This window comes from Moschus berezovskii, chromosome 6, assembly GCF_049115385.1.
Source record: "Moschus berezovskii isolate FMDL1 chromosome 6, NW_MosBer_1.0, whole genome shotgun sequence".
In the NCBI taxonomy this organism is placed as follows: Eukaryota; Metazoa; Chordata; class Mammalia; order Artiodactyla; family Moschidae; genus Moschus; species Moschus berezovskii.
Genome location: NC_142465.1, coordinates 93703247 through 93723130, shown reverse-complemented (window position 1 = coordinate 93723130; position 19884 = coordinate 93703247). Strand labels below are relative to the sequence as shown.

Genomic DNA, 19884 nt, shown 5'->3' with positions numbered 1-19884 from the left:
ACACATGCGCATACGTCTTAATCACCAAAATATCAACATGATGAGAAACAATTTTATTTTGCAATCACAAGTTTCTCGGCTCTCCATGAAAGTGAAAGTGTTAGTTGCTCAGGTCATATCCAAATCTATGCAACCCCAAGGACTGTAGCCCACCAGACTCCTCTGTCCATGGAATTCTCCAGGTAAGAATACTGGAGTGGATTGCCAATGACTTCTCCAGGGGATCTTCCTGACCCAGGGATCAAACCCAGGTCTCCTGAAATGCAAGGAGACTCTTTTCCATCTGAGCCACCGGGGGCTCTCCATAATCTCTTCCAATTCTGCTGGCAAACAAGCCACTCTCTGAGTACCTCTTTTTTTGTAGTACCTTACCTATTGCAATTAGCAACAACCAATTCATGCTATCAACATTTCTGCCTCAAAACTTCCTTGGCAATGCTACAAGTTCATTGGGTACTTTTTCTCTTTTGCTTTCTACATTATTGCAGACCAAATGTTTCACCAGCACATACCATGGGACCTTATTTTTCCAGTTCAGATTTAGTTCATTGCCATCTGATTCTAAAACGAGTGATGTCTGTTTCATGTTTTTGTTACAGAAGAACCCTATTACCAGTAACAATTCCTACATTTATTGGGTTTGGGTACAGTAACATTGCACAACAATCTCAAAAAATTTAATGGCATTAAAACAACAAGTGTGTTCACATTCCAGCTCTGTTGTTTGGCTCTAAGGCAGATAAAGACTATACTTAGTTGAGCTGGGCGGAACTTCAGAGTTCTGTGATGCTTTAGTTCTGTTTCACTGATTCATTTAGGGACACAGGTTATCTGATGCATATTCTTCTCATATCAGTTCACTGGAATGCAGGCAAAGTGAGTAGAAACTTGCAATTGCAATCAATGCTCCTTCATGCCTCATGCTGGAACTTACAAAATATCATTCTGAGTACATTTCACTGATCAAACCATGCCAAATGGCCATGCCAATATCAATGTGTAGAGACATATATCCATCCATAATGTCAGAGGTTCTGAAAAGTTATCACACCCATACTCACTTCTCTATTCATGCTGTGCTCCAACTACACGTACCTGCTACATATTCTTTCAAACTCATCTACTACTGTATCTTCCTGCATGACGGCCCATCTCACTAGAATATGTTGCTGCTTTCTCTGCTATCTAATTCCACTTATTCCTCAAGATCACTCTTTGAAGTCTCCCCATCCCATTTTCATCTTCCTTCATATAATTTGTTGCCTTTCATTGTATGACTGCCCTTGCATTATAAATATGTGGATATTTGTAACATTATAATTTCTTTGAAGAAAGGATATTTCACTGGTTGTCCTCCTCAACACTCAGTTCAGTTCAGTTCAGTTCAGTAGCTCAGTCGTGTCCGACTCTTTGCCACCCCATGAATCACAGCACGCCAGGCCTCCCTGTCCATCACCAACTCCCGGAGTTCACTCAAACACATGTCCATCGAGTTGGTGATGTCATCCAGCCATCTCATTCTCTGTCATCCCCGTCTCCTCCTGCCCCCAATCCCTCCCAGCATCAGAGTCTTTTCCAATGAGTCAACTTGTCGCATGAGGTGGCCAAAGGATTGGAGTTTCAGCTTCAGCATCAGTCCTTCCAATGAACACCCAGGATTGATCTCCTTTAGAATGGACTGGTTGGATCTCCTTGCAGTCCAAGGGACTCTCAAGAGTCTTCTCCAGCATCACAGTTCAAAAGCATCAATTCTTCAGCGATCAGCTTTCTTCATGGTCCAACTCTCACATCCATACATGACCACGGGAAAAACCATAGCCTTGACTAGACGGACCTTGGTTGGCAAAGTAATGTCTCTGCTTTTTAATATTCTATCTAGGTTGGTCATAACTTTCCTTCCAAGGAGTAAGCGTCTTTTAATTTCCTGGCTGCAATCAGCATCTGCAGTGATTTTGGAGCCCAAAAAAATAAAGTTTGACACTAGAGCTTCCCAAATTGTGGCCACTTATTTAGTGAATGGGTTAAAGGTGTGGTGAGTTATTAACAGGACACCAGAATTAGTATTCTAATTTCATTTTTTTTACATGTAGCTGTCCAGTTTTCCCAGTACCACTGATTGAAGAGGCTGTCTTTTCTCCATTGTATAATTTTGCCTTCTTTGTCACAGATAAGGTGCCCATAGTTGTGTGGGTTTATTTTTAAGCTTTCTGTCTTGTTCCATTGACCTATATTTCTGTTTTTGTGCCAATACCATTCTGTCTTAATTACTGTAGTAGTTTGTTTGTAGTATAGTTTGAAGTTAGGAAGGTTGATTCCTCCAGCTCCATTTTTCCTTCTCTAATTTTGGATCTTTTGTATTTCCATACAAATTGTAAACTTTTTTCTTTTAGTTCTGTGAAAAATGCCATTGGTAATTTGATAAGGATTGCACTTAATCTGTAGATTGCTTTGGGTAGTATAGCATGCAGCTCAATATCAGAAAAAAAAAAAAAGAAGAAACCATTCAAGAGAGAGAATATGTGTACACTTATGGCTGATTCACATTGCTGTATGGCAGAACAAACAATATTATAACGTGATTGTCATCCAATTAAAAATAAATTTTAAAAAATCAAAAACAAAAAACCAAACCCAGACAAATGGTAAAAGCACAATCAGACAAACAGAAAAACAAAAACAAAGGAACATTTGCACCCATATGCAAACAAATGCACCCATACACATACAAAAGAAACCAAAATACAGCAAAGAAACCAAAGGACAAGAAAGTGACCCAATGAACAAAAGAAGACAAAAATGAAATCAACCAGTTAAAAACAAAACTAAAACAGAAAATAAAACCAAACGGAGTCTAATGGAGGAATAAAGCAAAGAAAACAAAGCAAGCAGTCAAAAATGGTGAAAAAAATAGAAAAGCAAGGTTAAAATAGAAATATATTAAAAGGATGTATATATGTTTAAGAAAAACAACAGCAACTAAAAACAAAGCACAGAACAGCAAAAAACCAGCATAGAAGTAGAAATATATGAAAGAAATAAAAATATGATTTAAAAACTACCAAAAGTCTATGGGATTTCCCTGGTGGTCCAGGGCCTCAGACTCTGTACTTCCAATGCAGACAGTCAGTATTTGATCCCTGATCAGGGCTTCCCTTGGTGACTCAGATGGTAAAGAATCTGCCTGCAATGCAGGAGACCCGAGTTCAATCCCTGGGTTGTGAAGATCCCCTGGAGAAGGGACTGGCTACCCACTGCAGTATTCTTGCCTGGAGTATTCCATGGACAGAGGAGCCTGATGGGCTATAGTCCATGGAATTGCAAAGAGTCAGACACAATTGAGTGAATAACACACACTGAGATACACACATATAAGAAACTAGATCCCACAAGCTGCAACTAAGACCCAGTGCAGTCAAAAAAAAAAAAAAAATGGGTTAAGAAGAAATTCCAAAAGCCTAAATAGAAATAATAATAATAATAACAACTTCAACAACAGAGAAAAAGGAGGAGGAAAAAAACGAAAACAGAACCAACAACAGAGCAAATCAAAACATAAAAGTAGTCATAAATGTTTTCCTAGGATTTCCTTTTCTGTGCTGTGAGCCACAGCCAGTCTCTTGTCTTCCTAGTGTTCTGGAGAAGAACCAAGTCTGACCCCATGTTGGAAACTGTTTCTTTGATATTCTTTTCAGACTTGTTTTTCATTGCTGTTGTTATTAAAATTATACATAATGACCTGCCTCCAAGGACCTTGCCCCTCTGCCTGACTGTTAAACTAAAGTGACTTTGTTCAGATCATTAAGAGATAATCTGACCCTGCCCACCTGTGAATGGCTACAAAAAAGATTAACTCACCCCTTCCAAAGGCTGACCCTTCCCAGAGATGTTTTGCAAGACTGAAGACCCCTTTTACTTTACTCCCTCACTGCCTTTTCCTCTCCACTCTGCCTTTTGACTTTAGTTCCTCATTGCTTTTCTCTCTCTCACTCTATGAAAGAACCTGGCATCCAGATCCCAACAAGATTGTTTCTTTGGGACACTGGTCTGCCATCTTTTGGTCAGCCAGCATTCCAAATAAAGTCGTATTCCTTGACTCAACACCTCATCTCTCAGATTCATTGACCTGTCATGTGGCAAGCAGAGTGACCTTGGACTTGGTGACACTAGCAGGTCTTCCAATACTGTGGAGCGCTGGGCTTTGGACCTGTTTTGAGGACAGCTCAGACTCTAATCTGGTCCTACTCCCTTGTATGTTTGCCTCCAATGTCCGCAGCAGCCAGAGTTAGAGAATTTTCTTTTATGAAAGCACTCATTGTCTTTTTATATATTCCATAAGTATAGAGTCTACCTAGTTGATCATGTGGATTTAATATGCAGCTTGTGCAGTTGCTGGAAAGGTTTTGATCCTCTTCCTTAGTTGTTCTGTCCCTGGAGGTCAATTGTGGTTTTACCCCCACTTTTGCTTGTGGGTCATCCACAGGAGTCTGCTCCTAATGATGCCCAGGAGGACTTGGGTCTGCCTCAGTGAGGACAGGGCACGGTTGCATGGAGGCAGAGACCCCAGTGACACCACGCGACCCGGAAAGTCAACAGCCATGGTCACAAGAGATATGGCATTATTAAGAGTCTTTTGTGGGCTTCCCTGGTGGCTCAGACAGTAAAGAATCCACCTGTAATGCAGGAGACCCAGGTTTGATCCCTGGGTTGGGAAGATCCCCTGGAGAAGGGCATGGCAACCCACTCCAGCAGTCTTGCCCAGAGAATCCCCATGGAAAGGGGAGCCTGGTGGGCTACCATCCATGGAGTTGCAAAGAGTCAGACACGACTGATCCAGTAAGCACAGGACAGCACACACAGGAGTTGTTTCTAGTCTCTGACAAAAGACATTCAAAGGGCAACTCTGGGTAGTCCTATTGCCCAGCTGTCGGCACTGGCATATGGGGAAAGAGAAGTTACAGTGGTGACTCCCCTACCATATGTGACTCAGCAGTAGCACCCTGCTTCCATGGTCACCTGATTTTCCCCTAAAGGCATTGCCTCTTATGGACTTATGGCTCTCCTCCCTTCCATTTCCTCACACCATCTCCCTGCAATCAACAGTAGTCCTCACCTTGGGAACACTCTCCTAATTTTTTTTTTAATGTTGAGCAGCCTAAAAGTCATGGTTTATTATATCTGAAGAAAGTTCATAATTCAAAGACAACCCAACTGTACATTTTACAATCACATTCTGTAATCCGGGAACCCCGCCTGGGGGCGCCTTGCTATTAAAGCCTATTACACCACCTATTTGGTGTCTGAGTTCTTTTTATCTAACATCATTGGGCCGTTTTGACCTTACACATTCTACTTGTACACCGTTAAAAACCACTGACTTCTTTTGTATCTTAGGACACAAACAGAATTAAGACAAGAAAATGATGCCAAATACTGTACTGTTAAAATTTTTGCCCTTGTTTAGTCTCTCTTCTTTGACTAAGCAAGCATTATAATGTCACCTGTATTATACATTTTTTGTATTCCCCAAAAAAAGAGTCGGAGGAGAGAAAGAAATTTTTTTAAATGGTGTAACTTGTTAGTTTGCAGCATTTAAAATTGTTCTTTATACAACAAACAATTTCATAAGAACAATACCTTGGTTACAGTATGCACAGTTAATGATTTTGGCTTTAGGGCACAACAGCTCCATCTCCCAGCACACGTGTGCACTGGTGGACAAACACGCCTGTCCAGGTTACATAGAACCACAGCACAGATTATCTATGTGGCTCTCACTCTATTCAGACTGTCACAGATCAGCTGTTTCACCCTCCTCCAACAGTCTCAAATGCTTCCCTTCTGCCCCAACCACTTTCCCCAGATGCGGAGTCTCTCCCCTGCTTCGGCTCCCCAACCCCTGGGTGGAGGTCCATTCCTGCTCACTTTCCTCCTCCTTCTCCCTTCTTTCTTTCATCCTACCCAGTTATTCATGGATCCGCATAATCCTTTCCGGTGGTCAAGGACTCCTGCTAGTATTCAGCTGGCGTTCTATTGCATCTGTAGAGGTATTCTTGACGCATCCGTGGAGCAAGAGGCACTTCACATCCACCTACATGCCATCTTCGCTCCTCCTCCGAAACTAATTTCTACCTGTCCACATTATCTACATACATCTGAATCTTGGGGCCATCTGATTCTCTCTTTGACAAAGCTAAAAACAGAAAACATAATAAAGGTTAAGGAATGGGCTATGCCTTATCTTTTCAGTTTAGGCATCTGTCTCTGCCTATTATTTCACCTTCATGAAACTCATACCAGGACAAACGAGGCAGATAAAAATACCAGTTGTCATTTTTGTTGTTCAGTAGCTAAGTCCTGTCGACTGTTTTACCAGGCACATATCTTAATTTAGAGTTCTGCCACCCAGGAGGGGAGGAAATCATTAAGTATTTGGAGCCATCTTGTTTATTTAACGTTTTTATTCTCCCTCCTAAGTAACCTTTGATTCAATTATTTTTTCCTCTCTTTGCCACCATCCATGAAATGTTCCCTTGGTATCTCTAATTTTCTTGAAGAGATCTCTAGTCTTTCCCGTTCTGTTGTTTTCCTCTATTTCTTTGCATTGATCACTGAGGAGGGCTTTCTTATCTCTCCTTGCTATTCTTTGGAACTCTGCATTCAGATGCTTATATCTTTCCTTTTGTCCTTTGCTTTTCGCTTCTCTTCTTTTCACAGCTATTTGTAAGGCCTCCCCAGACAGCCATTTTGCTTTTTTGCATTTCTTTTCCATGGAGATGGTCTTGATCCCTGTCTCCTGTACAATGTCATGAACCTCCGTCCATAAATCATCAGGCACTCTATCAGATCTAGTCCCTTAAATCAATTTCTCACTTCCACTGTATAATCATAAGGGATTTGATTCAGGTCATACCTGAATGGTCTAGTGGTTTTCTCTACTTTCTTCAATTTAAGTCTGAATTTGGCAATAAGGAGTTCATGATCTGAGCCACAGTCAGTTCCCAGTCTTGTTTTTGCTGACTGTATAGAGCTTCTCCATCTTTGGCTGCAAAGCATATCATCAATCTGATTTCGGTGTTGACCATCTGGTGATGACCATGTGTAGAGTCTTCTCTTGTGTTGTTGGAAGAGTGTGTTCTCTTGGCAAAACTCTATTAGCCTTTGCCCTGCTTCATTCTCTACACCAAGGCCAAATTTGCCTGTTACAGCAGGTGTTTCTTGACTTTCTATTTTTGCATTCCAGTCCCCTATAATGAAAAGAACATCTTTTTTGGGTGTTAGTTCTAAAAGGTCTTGTAGGTCTTCATAGAACCGTTCAACTTCGGTTTCTTCAGCGTTACTGGTTGGGGCATAGGCTTGGACTACCATGATATTGAATGGTATCATGATATTGAATGGTTTGCCTTGGAAACGAACAGAGATCATTCTGTCGTTTTTGAGATTGCATCCAAGTACTGCATTTCAGACTCTTTTGTTGACCATGATGGCTACTCCATTTCTTCTAGGGAATTCTTGCCCACAGTAGCAGATATAATGGTCATCTCAGTTAAATTCAACAATTCCAGTCCATTTCAGTTCACTGATTCCTAGAATGTCTACGTTCACTCTTGCCATCTCCAGTTTGACCACTTCCAATTTGCCTTGATTCATGGACCTAACATTCCAGGTTCCTATGCAATATTGCTCTTTACAGCATCGGACCTTGCTTCTATCACCAGTCCCATCCACAACTGGGTATTGTTTTTGCTTTGGCTCCATCTCTTCATTCTTTCTGGAGTTATTTCTCCACTGATCTCCAGTAGCATATTGGGCACCTACCGACCTGGGGAGTTCCTCTTTTAGTATCCTATCATTTTGCCTTTTCATACTGTTGATGGGGCTCTCAAGGCAAGAATACTGAAGTGGTTTGCCATTCCCTTCTCCAGTGGACCACGTTCTGTCAGACCTCTCCACCATGACCCGCCTGTCTTGGGTGGCCCCAGACAGCATGACTTGGTTTCATTGAGTTATACAGGGCTGCGGTCCGTGTGATCATATCCGTTAGTTTTCAGTGTGTCTGCCTTCTGATGCGGTCTTGCAACACCTACTGTCTTACTTGGGTTTCTCTTAATTTGGACGTGGGGTATCTCTTCACAGCTGCTCCAGCAAAGCGGAACCGCTGCTCCTTACCTTGGACGAGTGGCCCCTCCTGACCTTGAACTCGGCCCTCCTGTGCCCCCGCAGCCACTGCTCCTTGGACGTGGGGTTGCTCCTCTCCTTCGCTGCCCCTGACCTCAGACGTGGGGTAACTTGCCTCAGCTGCCGCCCCTGACCTCAGACGTAGGGTAGCTCGTCTCAGCCGCTCCTGCGGCAGGAAGCGCGGTGGCTGCCATGGACCGCCCAAGAAGCGCTGCAGACAGGAGCTACCCCATGTCCAAGGTCAGGGGCGGCAACATAGAGCGCAAGCCTGCGACAGCGCAGGAGCAGCAGAGACAAGCACTCATCTGACACTCTACTAAAGTCATGCTCAAAATTCTCCAAGCCAGGCTTCAGCAATACGTGAACTGTGAACTTCCAGATGTTCAAGTTGGATTTAGAAAAGGCAGAGGAACCAGAGACCTAATTGCCAATATCTGCTGGGTCATTGAAAAAGCAAGAGGGTTCCAGAAAAACATCTATTTCTGCTTTATTGACTATGCCAAAGCCTTTGACTGTGTGAATCACACAAACTGTGGAAAATTCTGAAAGAGATGGGAATACCAGACCACCTGACCTGCCTCTTGAGAAACCTGTATGTAGGTCAGGAAGCAACAGTTAGAACTGGACATGGAACAACAGACTGGTTCCAAATAGGAAAAGGAATACATCAATGATGTATATTGTCACCCCGCTTATTTAACTTATATGCAGAGTACATCATGAGAAACGCTGGGCTGTAAGAAGCACAGCTGGAATCAAGATTGCTGGGAGAAATATCAATAACCTCAGATATGCAGATGACACCACCCTTATGGCAGAAAGTGAAGAGTAACTAAAAAGCCTCTTGATGAAAGTGAAAGAGGAGAGTGAAAAAGTTGGCTTGAAGCTCAACATTCAGAAAACTGAGATCATGGCATCTGGCCCCATCACTTCACGGGAAATAGATGGAAACAGTGGAAACAGTGGCTGACTTTATCTTTCTGGGCTCCAAAATCACTGCAGATGGTGATTGCAGCCATGAAATTAAGAGACGCTCACTCCTTAGAAGGAAAGGTGTGACCAACCTAGATAACATATTAAAAAGCAGAGCCATTATTTTGCCAACAAAGTTCCGTCTGGTCAAGGCTATGGTTTTTCCCGTGGTCATGTATGGATGTCAGAGTTGGACTGTGAAGAAAGCTGATCGCCGAAGAACTGATGCTTTTGAACTCTGGTGTTGGAAAAGACTCTTGAGAGCCCCTTGGACTGCAAGGAGGTCCAGCCAGTCCATCCTAAAGGAGATCAGTCCTGGGTGTTCACTGGAAGAACTGATGCTGAGGCTGAAACTCCAATACTTTGGCCACCTCATGCAAAGAGTTGACTTATTGGAAAAGACCCTGATGTGGGAGGGATTAGGGGCAGGAGAAGAAGGGGACAACAGAGGATGAGATGGCTGGATGGCATCACCTACTCAATGGACATGAGTTTGAGTAAACTCTGGGAGTTGGTGTGGACAGGGAGGCCTGGTGTGCTGCGATTCATGGGGTCACAAAGAGTCGAACACAACTGAGCGACTGAACTGAACTGAACTGAACTGAACTTGCCACCATCCTAGTCCAATTCACCATCTTCTCTCATGTGGTTTCAATGGTACACTACCATTTTATTTAATAAGGGAAAAATAATTTTTCTTCTTTTATTTGATCACATATTTCTCCCCATTCTTCCTGTATGTAATAGATTTGTTCAGTAAGCACATTTGTTGTTGTCTAATTGCTGTCATGTCTGACCCTTTGCGACCCCATGGACTGTAGCCCTCCAGGCCCTTCTGTCCATGGAATTTCCTAGGCAAGAATACTAGAATGGGTTACCATTTCCTTCCCCAGGGGATCTTCCTGACCCAGGGATTAAACCCGCATTTCTTGCATTGGCAGGTGGATTCTTTATCACGACCAGGAAACCCTCAATGAACATATATTATATGCACTTAATACATACAGAACAGTCTTACAGGTGCTTGTAGCACAGGTAGCTTTAGAAGGTGTGATTTCTATGTATATGAAGGCTATCACCTGATAAAATATCTACAGCAGAAACTATCATTCAAAGTCATGTAATTCCAATGCCTAGGCTAAGAAATAAGAGGTCATGGAGCCAGATCATCTTGATTTTGATCCTGATACATAACTTTATCCCTATGTTTCCTTGGAAAAATTATCCAACCTCAGTTTTCTCTTCAGTAATATTCACTCAATAGGAGAACTCACCTCCCAGGTTTCTTGTGAGAATCAAATGAATATGATATGTGGAGATCTTAACATCATGCCTGGAACACAGAAAGTACTCAAAAATGTTAGTTACTATTATTAAGGAAGAAAGATTTCATGAATGAGGTGATTCTTAAGTTGAACTTAAAAGGTAGAGTTTAGGTAGATGAAGTGAGAGGTGAAGGCATTCTAGATATGAGATTAAAAGAACAAGGTCAGCACAAAAGTAGCAGGGCTTTTTCAAGAACCTCTGCATTTCCATCACGGGTACTCAGGCAAAAATAAAAGGTGGGCAATTGCTAAGGAGTAGGACTAAATGTCTGATGATTGTTTCTCTTCTGGTCCTTGCCTACCATTCTTCTCTGCTATTTCCTTGCTATTTCTGATGTTTTCTTTGTTTGGAAAGACAGGGATGAATCAGATAATTATATCCTTTTTCAGATGGGGAAACTGAAACCGAAAACACTTGAGATTAGCTCAAGGTAACGCGCGGAGAGTCGGACACGACTGAGCGACTGAACTGAACTGGACTGAACATCTTAGATATTTGTAGAAGTGAGCCATCATCTGCTGATTCCCAAAGCACTTCTCTCATCTGTGCTTTCATCTCCCCAACTCTGTCCTTTTTAACCCCAACACACACACACACACACACACACACACACATACCTTATTTTCCACCTAGTTGCAGGCCTAGTATCCTAAGGTGAACACCTAGAGGTAACAACCCCCATTTTCTCTATATTAACCCAAAGGAGTGACTGGATTCAAACCAAACAGAAGAAATAAGTGGCCCTGTAGCCTGCGTCTGTGTGCATATTATTTGTTTATTTATTTATTTATTTTTGAGTAACAGAATCACAAAGAATTCCTTCATGTAACCTAGCTGTAGCTAATGCTATTGCGTATAAAGGAGAAAGTGGAGCTGATAAAAATCTAGTCTGCACCCCAAATGATGTAACTATGTCAGGCACAAAAACCATTGTTTAATGCTACAGATAGCAGAGTAAAAAAAATTTAATTACTTCTGAAATATTCAAACTAGATCTCTGCATCTTAAGTTAGTGGATACTTGCCAATTTGATCCTAACTTGGGACTGCATAGAATGGACATCAGTATCTCCAGTGATCAAAGTATTATTTAAAGTTAGCCAAGCAACTTTCTAAGCAACTCCCTTAGTGATATTATTATTTAAGATAGATGAAATCCTTTTGAGTTTATCTAATCATCTGAGTTGCTTGCAAATTACCTGTGTTACAACAAGGGCTTAATTAATACAACTTACAGAAAGAAATGCAACGTAGGTTGTAGCACAAAGACTTCATTTTCTCAAGTTTTCATAAAAGGTCATTAATTATGATTCATCAATCACCAGCTTTTGTAACTAGATAACGTTTTACTCTCGTTACTCACCAAGTCATAATTCTGAGTTTGTGGAAATGTGCCTGTCTTCCAATTCATCATACAAGGGTAATAGGTTCTTGGTTAGCAGAACAGCTAATAGGTGTAATTTACCAACATGCTTTTTATTTAAAATATCACTGGCCCTACCAATATGGAGAGAGTTAATTAAACATCTGTTGGTGGCTTGTTAACTCTTTCCTTTCAACTGAGCCAGAATAAATGGTTGCCTACACAATGGCACTTAAAAAAAAAATTTTTTTTTTAAATTTTTTGACCATGCAGCACTGAATGTGAGATCTTAGCTCCCTGACCATGGATCAAATGTGCATCCCCTGCATTGGAAGTGGGGAGTCTTAGCCACTGGACTGCCAGGGAAGTCCCCTGATGGGACTTTAAGTAAACTAATTCCAAAATATCATTCTCAAGAGGTTACAATTTCCCTCACTCCTTCATAGTAAAGTCTTGAAAATCTCTGTTAAAAATGTATTTTCATGTGTAAAAGAGCCTCAATAAATATGTGTAGATTGGCTAATTTTATATCAGCCACTACCAGATTGCCTTATGCATAGTGAAATATTTGGTCAATAGATACAGTTGATAAAGCTTGTAGTTACACCACATGCCTCCAAGAAGCTAAAGCACCGATGAAGAACCCACATGCACATGTGCACCCACATGTACCACACCTATCATCTCCAGAGAGTAAATTGCCCTTTTCATTTTTTTTTCCTCTTTAATCGATCAAAGTCAGGCTAAACTTCATAAAAATATGAAAACATATTTTTCAGGCCTTTCCCCTAGACTCCTTTCCCCTAACTCTTTAGAGATGATCCTTGACTGCTTCATTTTACTACTTTCCATTATAACACCTGCTCACCTAAGACACCATTCTGATTAGGAAGTAGCTTATCCTTTTCCTCTTTCCCGGATAAAAAGAAATGCATGTTTGTAAAACACAGGAAAAAGTTTTCACTTCAGTTATCTCATGGATATCTCATGGACATCAGTTATCTCAATGGAATAAGTTTCCATTGGCAGGGACATGGGATAGAATAGCACAAAATATTGTACTACCTTTTAAATCACATCCACTACAAGGCCACTAACTCCATCTACACAAAGTCAAGATACAGATATATGTATACGCTGATACATGCTGAGATTTGACATAAAACAACAAAATTCTGTAAAGCAATTATCCTCCAATTTAAAAATAAGTAAAATTTTTAAAAAGATACAGATAAGGTGTGACAATTGACTGAACAAACCAAAAGGATGATATGGGCTAGACTTTTTTTCTTTTGACGATGGCAAGTTTGATAAAAGTACTGCTAAGCAGTGAAAACTGGCACTTCCACAACTGAATTTATATATCTTCAACAAAAAAGAAATAAATCTAATTTATTGAGTGACTGTTTGCAAGCAGCATTAATGTTAGAGGTTAAACAGTTCTATGTACTGTCTTTCAGAACGTCTAGCATGAGAGAGCCATTTAGTATTATAGAAAGCCTGACAGAAGACACAATCCAAGGAGTACCTCTTCCCTTTAACCACCATACCACAAGCCCACAGTGTACCCTACACTTGGCCTCACAGAGGTATAAATTACAGTGCTTCACCTCATTCTCCACAGTGTTTTATGCCCTGGTTCTACTCGTTCCCAGTTGCTATGAAACTAATCGAGTTAATAAATTCATACTGATATATTACCACCTTTTAATTTTGAATTTAATATGCTCCTTCCAGGCAGATACATATTTTAATAGAGGTGGCTCAGACTGTAAAGAATCTGCCTTCGATGCAGGAGACCCAGGTTTGATCCCTGAGTCAGGAAGATTCCCAGAGGAGGGCATGGCAACCCATTCCAGTATTCTTGATGGGAAATCCCATGGACAGAGGAGCCTGGCAAGCTAAAGTCCACGGGGTTGCAAAGAGTCTGACATGACTGAGTACACACGCAAGAAAAAAAAATCCTCAAAGGAACCATGGATCAAGGGAGTATATGAAATGTACCAACACCAGGCTATTATGTCCCCAAACAACTGAAATCAGACAAACAGCATGGAAGCCCTTGGGTCTTTGGGGCTTAGTTTATACTGATTTGAAATTGGCCTTAGGCCATTTCATCCCGGATTTCAAAAAAAGTTTATGACCTCAACAAAATCTTGGGACAAATCTGTAAAATAGATGGAGAGGGATTCAAGATGCCTTCAGATCCCCATATTGTTATGGAAAATGTCAGGCCTCCAAATTGCCACCAGCCTCTTAAGCGCTTGTTGGGGTTTTTTGTTTGGTTTGGTTTTGTCTTGGTTTTAGCTGTCCACATTTTAGTTTTATTTTATTTCCATATTATTTTTTGTTGTTGTTTTTATTGTTGTAAGAACACTTAACACGAGATTTACTGTCTTAAATGTCTAAGGACACAATACAGTATTGTTAACATAAGTGCAACGTTATACAGCCGATCTTTAGAACTTATTCATCTTGTGTAACTGGAACTTTATACCAGTTGAACAGTAGTTCTCCATTTCCCCCTGCTCCCAGCCCCAGAAAACTATCATTTGGCTCTGTTTCCAGAAGTTCAGTTATTTCAGGTACTTCATATAAGTGGAATCACTCAGTATTTGTCCTTCTGTGACTGGCTGATTATTTCCTGTAGTATAACTGCCTTCTGGGTTTCCCAGTGGCTCAATGGTAAAGAATCCACTTGCCAATGCAGGAGATAAGGATTCAGTCTTTGGGTTGGGAAGACACCCTGGAGAAGGAAATGGCAACCCACTCCAGTATTCTTGCCTGGGAAATCCCATGGACAGAGCAACCTGAGTCCATGCAGTCAATAAGAGTTGGAGATGACTTAGTGACTAAACAACAACAAACCTCCTCCATTGCATGTGGAGCTAAAACTCCTCAGGGCTTCAATGATTCAAACCCCTAGTTAGTACCAGCCAAAGTCCCTCCTGGTCTTTCCTTCCTTTGTATTTCAGGACAGTCTTTAAGAGGAAGGTTTGCTGTTTTATTACAAAGTTTGAATTGTATTTCATCAAGCAATTGAGTTCAGACTTACATCCCCAAAAGTTAATTTGTCTCTGGAAATGCAGAGAAAGGAAAAATTAAGAGGGGGTAATGGTAGCAATTAGATAAAATTCTAAGTCCTGAAGGGCTTTAGTCTGGTGACTCCATTGCAATAGTGTCAGTAGAACCCCAGCTGCTGCTGCTGCTAAGTCACTTCAGTCGTGTCCGACTCTGTGCGACCCCATAGACAGAAGCCCACCAGGCTCCCCCGTCCCTGGGATTCTCCAGGCAAGAACACTGGAGTGGGTTGCCATTTCCTTCTCCAATGTGTGAAAGTGAAAAGTGAAAGTGAAGTCGCTCAGTCGTGTCCGACCCTTAGTGACCCCACGGACTGCAGCCTACCAGGCTCCTCCATCCATGGGATTTTCTAGGCAAGAGTACTGGAGTGGCTTGCCATTGCCTTCTCCGAGAACCCCAGTAAGCCTATTCTATTTCCCCAATTACTGGATCATTATGCTTTTTCTCTCCCTTCATCTGATTGCAATTAGGTCATCTGATCAAGTGAATCTCTAAATGGAACATTTTGAGTCTTCCTCTTAAGGATGTTATTATGGCTGTGTATATGTCCAAAACCATCGCTCACTGTCAGGGAGTCCGTCATGGCTGCCCACAGGTAAACACTCCTTTTTGTCTCCTCATCTGTTGTTTACACTAACACTCGTGGTGGGTTTCTGAGTCCAAACATATACTTTCAGAATGTTGGCTCTTCTACCCAAAGCCAAAAGCATAGTGCAACAAATACCTTCAATCCATTTATGCTGAAACCCATTAAAATAGAAATGCTGTTTCTCTGTTTCTCTACATGTTTGGTTGGTTCATTGGTTGCTTCCATGGGAGAGGAGATGAGAAGAGTATGGGTATATGTGGGCAAAACTATCTCAGTGAGCTTGGCAATTTTGTCAACCAATTAATTTACACTTAAAGGGAAACAGCTAATCTTAAGGAATTTTTGGCATACATTATTAAACTTTTTAAGAGTGAATATAAAATAGCTAGATTTCAACTTTAATCACATGCTACTTCTCTGAGCAGTGCTACAACTTAATCACAGGGTGTTCCTGTTAGATCATTAGAAGATCTGCTTAAAGAATCATACCCAAATCAGAGTTCTTTTGACTATGTGCATTATCACTTAAAATTCATCTCTATAATCATGGTTAGATATCATCATCAACTCAATGGACATGAATTTGAGCAAACTCTGGGAAATTAGTGAAGATCAGAGGAGCCTGGCATTCAGTCCATGGGGTAGCAAAGAGTGGGCCACAACTTAGCAACTAAACAACAACTGTAATTATGTCCAACCACAGCATTCACAACCACAACAACAAAAAAATGACTATTTAAAACCAGTTAATTTTTATCATATATCTACTTAGTTTGGAAGTTACTTAGCATTAGATTGAATTGTAATGAAACTCAAATACAAACAGCATAAAGCAATATTATTTGTAAAGTGTTTCTAAATATAAAACAAAAAATGTAAATAAGGCTCCAAAGAGCTAATAATCTCTTGAACCAAAATGAACAGTGATATTGTACAGAGGGAAGCAAGGTTGGTCTGAAAGCTTCTCCGATATGCATGGCTCCACAGTCTCTTTCTGTACTTGCCCGTTGTTTCTCAGGGAAGAATAAAGTAACAACAAAAATAAAATCAAAGCTGGGTGGCTTTGGTAGGAAATAACACATGATTGCTCTGATGAATCGATAATGTTCTTTTTGTTCTCCCTTCCCATTTAGCTCATATTTGAAAATCTCTAAACAACCTGGCTCCTTCCCCAAGGTTTGCATCAGTTCCAGCTTCCATGCTGTCCGACCTGAAGGAGGGCAGGGTGCAGGGCCCAGGGACTGCAGGACTATGTGACTTCTCTCTAAGAATCAAAGGGACAGTGCTGAAAATTCAGTAGAGAGGAGGAGGCCAGGCTAATGGTCATTCCCACTGGATCATTCTGTCATTTGTAAGCAGCTCCTCTTAGAAGGCCCGTTATCGCTTTAGTAAAGTTATATTTTAACTTAACCTTTACTTTGGGTGCCTCCATGCTTCACCAAACTCCCACCCAAGCACTCCTCTCAAGTCTTTTGATCACACAATGCCTTGTCCAACCTGTTGAATTTTTTCTTAGATTGAAGAAGTAGGAATGAAGAATAAATCACAAATGACTAAAATTTTTCTCCAGCTTCCCCTTCAGTAACCCTGTGAGCTGACTGCATGAACAAGATAGCATCTGAAGAAAGATTCCAAGTCAACAAACCTGCAAATAATGAGAGATGGTGAAGAATCTGACCTTCTACCTCAAGGATTAACTAAGATTATCTCCTCTTTTTTCCCTTTAAAAAGTTTCATAGCCAAGCAGAATCTTTGAAGTTGGTTCTTGGGCTTCCCCAGCGGCTCAGCAGTGACACGGGTTATCTCCCTGGGTCAAAAATATTCCCTGAAGAAGGAAATAGCCATTCACTCCAGTATTCTTGCCTGGAGAATGCCATAGACAGGCTACAGTCCACGGGGTCACAAAGAGTCAGACATAACTGAGCATGAGCACTGGGACACAAGTTTGCCTTCTCCCCAGGTTGCCAGCCTCCTGAATAAAATAACCTTTCCTTTTCATGACAAATAGATGGGGAAACAGTGGAAACAGTAACAGACTTTATTTTGGGGGGCTTCAAAATCACTGCAGATGGTGACTGAAGCCATGAAATTAAAGACATTTGTTCCTTGGAAGAAAAGCTATGACAAACCTAGAAAACATGTTAAAAAGTAGAGACATTACTTTACCAACAAATGTCCATATAGTCAAAGTTATGGTTTTTCCAGTAGTCATGTATGGATGTGAGAGTCAAACCATAAAGAATGCTGAGCACCGAAGAATTGATGCTTTCGAACTGTGGTGTTGGAGAAGACTCTTGAGAGTCCCTTGGACTGCAAGGAGATCCAACCAGTCAATCCTAAAGGAAATCAGTCCTGAATATTCATTGGAAGGACTGCTGATGAAGCTGAAGCTCCAATACTTTGGCCACCTGATGCGAAGAACTGACTCATTGAAAAAACCCTGAATCTGGGAAAGATTACAGGCAGGAGGACAAGGGGACGACAGAGGACAAAATGATTGGATGGCATCACTGACTCAATGGACATGAGTTTGAGCAAGCTCCAGGAGATAGTGAAGGACAGGGAAGGCTGGCGTGCTGCAGTCCAAGGGATCACAAAGAGTCAGACACGACTGAACTTCCTTTTTCAACCAACACTCATCTCTTGAATATTGGCTTTCTAGCTGAAAACAGCAGAACCTCCGTTTGGCAACAATGTGACAGTGAAAACAGAGACTCAAATTTCCCTCCTCTCACATTCCAGTCTTAACTACACAAATTAACTCCTTTAGGTCTGTATAGCTGTCCCAGGTGTGGCAGCTTTGCTGTGTGATGAGTGGAGTTTAGACTCTTCCCCTTGCCACTTTCTAAGGTGAACCTGAAAAAGCTATTCAATCTCTCAAAGATTCAAATGCTCATCTGTGAAAGTGAACGTTCTCTACTTCACAGGGTTGTCTGAAGATGAAGTTACGTATTGGACAAACATGTTGGAACACAATGGCTGATTCAAAACAGTTTCTGAAAGACACACATTTCTAGTGGCTACTTTCCTCTTCCCCACGGACTCACCTCTCCATTATGCTCATGGCCTCCCAGTTCTTCGGGGACATGACACCAACAATTATCTTTTCTCTCTCCTGTCTCACCAAACTCTCCTTTCCTGATGAAAAGTCAATAAACATTCATTGAATATGTAGTTAGTAAGTGCCAGGCTTTTTTTTTACATGTTATCTTAACCTAACCCTAACCTCTCCTGGAGCTATCAGTCTGTCTCTCTTCCCTGTATGATGAATCCTCTGCCATGAGGCTACAGTAAGGGAATCCATATAAAGGACTATAACTGGGGTGTACTCAGAGCTTGGTTTGGACAGGCATAGTGTAAAGGGATAGCATGACAGTCCTGAAATGTTACTGATATAGATCAGTGGATCTTAACATATTGAGAATCAAGTGTTTTTTCAGACTCTGATGGAGGGAAATGGCCTCTATTTTCTCGAAAATGTGAATTGGAACATGCACTCTAAATTTCAAGCACAGTGTCTAGAAAACCTCCTTTATACAAGACAAGATTCAGGAGCTAGCCTAAATCTGAATCCCAGTTCTATCACTAAATCCCTCTCTAGTCTAAAAGAGGCGGCGGGGGGTGCAGGGGGTGCTTATGTGTAAGGATTAAACAAGATAATATATATAAAATACTTGGATCATTGTCTGATAAAATTAAGCACTGAAGAATATATTTCATTATTAATATGACAGAACCAAGCCCAAACATATCTATTACATCAAGAAATGCATGGGCTTAACTTGCTTATTAAAGCAAAGATATTTTTCCAGGTAATTCATGAAACAAGTGTGTTTGTGCATGCACTCTTCAAGAATGGAGCTTTGGTTTTCTATACCCTCCCTGTACAGCATGCTGCAGTCTGTGGAGTTGCAAAGAGTTGGACACGACTAGGTGACTAAACAACAACAACAACACCCCAGGGATTTCAAACCATCAAAAGTGCTCGTCTTCCCAGTGTCAGTCCCAAGGACTGGGGTTCCTAACATGTAGCTCAAGCCCCCTGCTCCCTGTGACGTCCCTTCCCTTTTCTGGGTCCTCCACTAAGGGTGCAGGCCTTGATCAACTCTCTTCTCTTTCCCTCCTACCAAACTCCACGTACTTTATTCTTTACAGCCTTGGCTGTAGAAGCATGGTTCTGTAGGTAGTTCTCAGCAAGAGTATGTTTTACATTCTCTCTAATTCTGTTTTTTAAAAAGTTTTCTCAGTAAAAGAATTTCTTTTATTATTTTGTGGTCAAGCAGTGTTTTCTGTGCTACTTATATTTTAGACTTTATTAAAACTTTTTGTGATCTAATACATGATTAGTTTTAGTAGAACTTCCATAAACACTTAGAAAG

The 19884-nt window shown here is 41.1% G+C and overlaps 1 protein-coding gene across 8 annotated transcripts in view; it reads right to left on the bottom strand.

Moving 5' to 3' along the window:
* SLCO1A2 (solute carrier organic anion transporter family member 1A2) overlaps nt 1-19884 on the bottom strand; it is a 133558-nt gene that overhangs the window by 77588 nt on the left and 36086 nt on the right. For 6 of the 8 annotated variants that reach the window (XM_055394617.2, XM_055394614.2, XM_055394620.2 and 3 more), the window contains exon 2: nt 18553-18643. The exons of the other annotated variants lie outside the window; for them this stretch is intronic. The gene's annotated coding sequence lies outside the window, so the exon portion shown is untranslated. The remainder of the gene's footprint in view (nt 1-18552; nt 18644-19884) is intronic. 8 annotated transcript variants of the gene reach the window in all.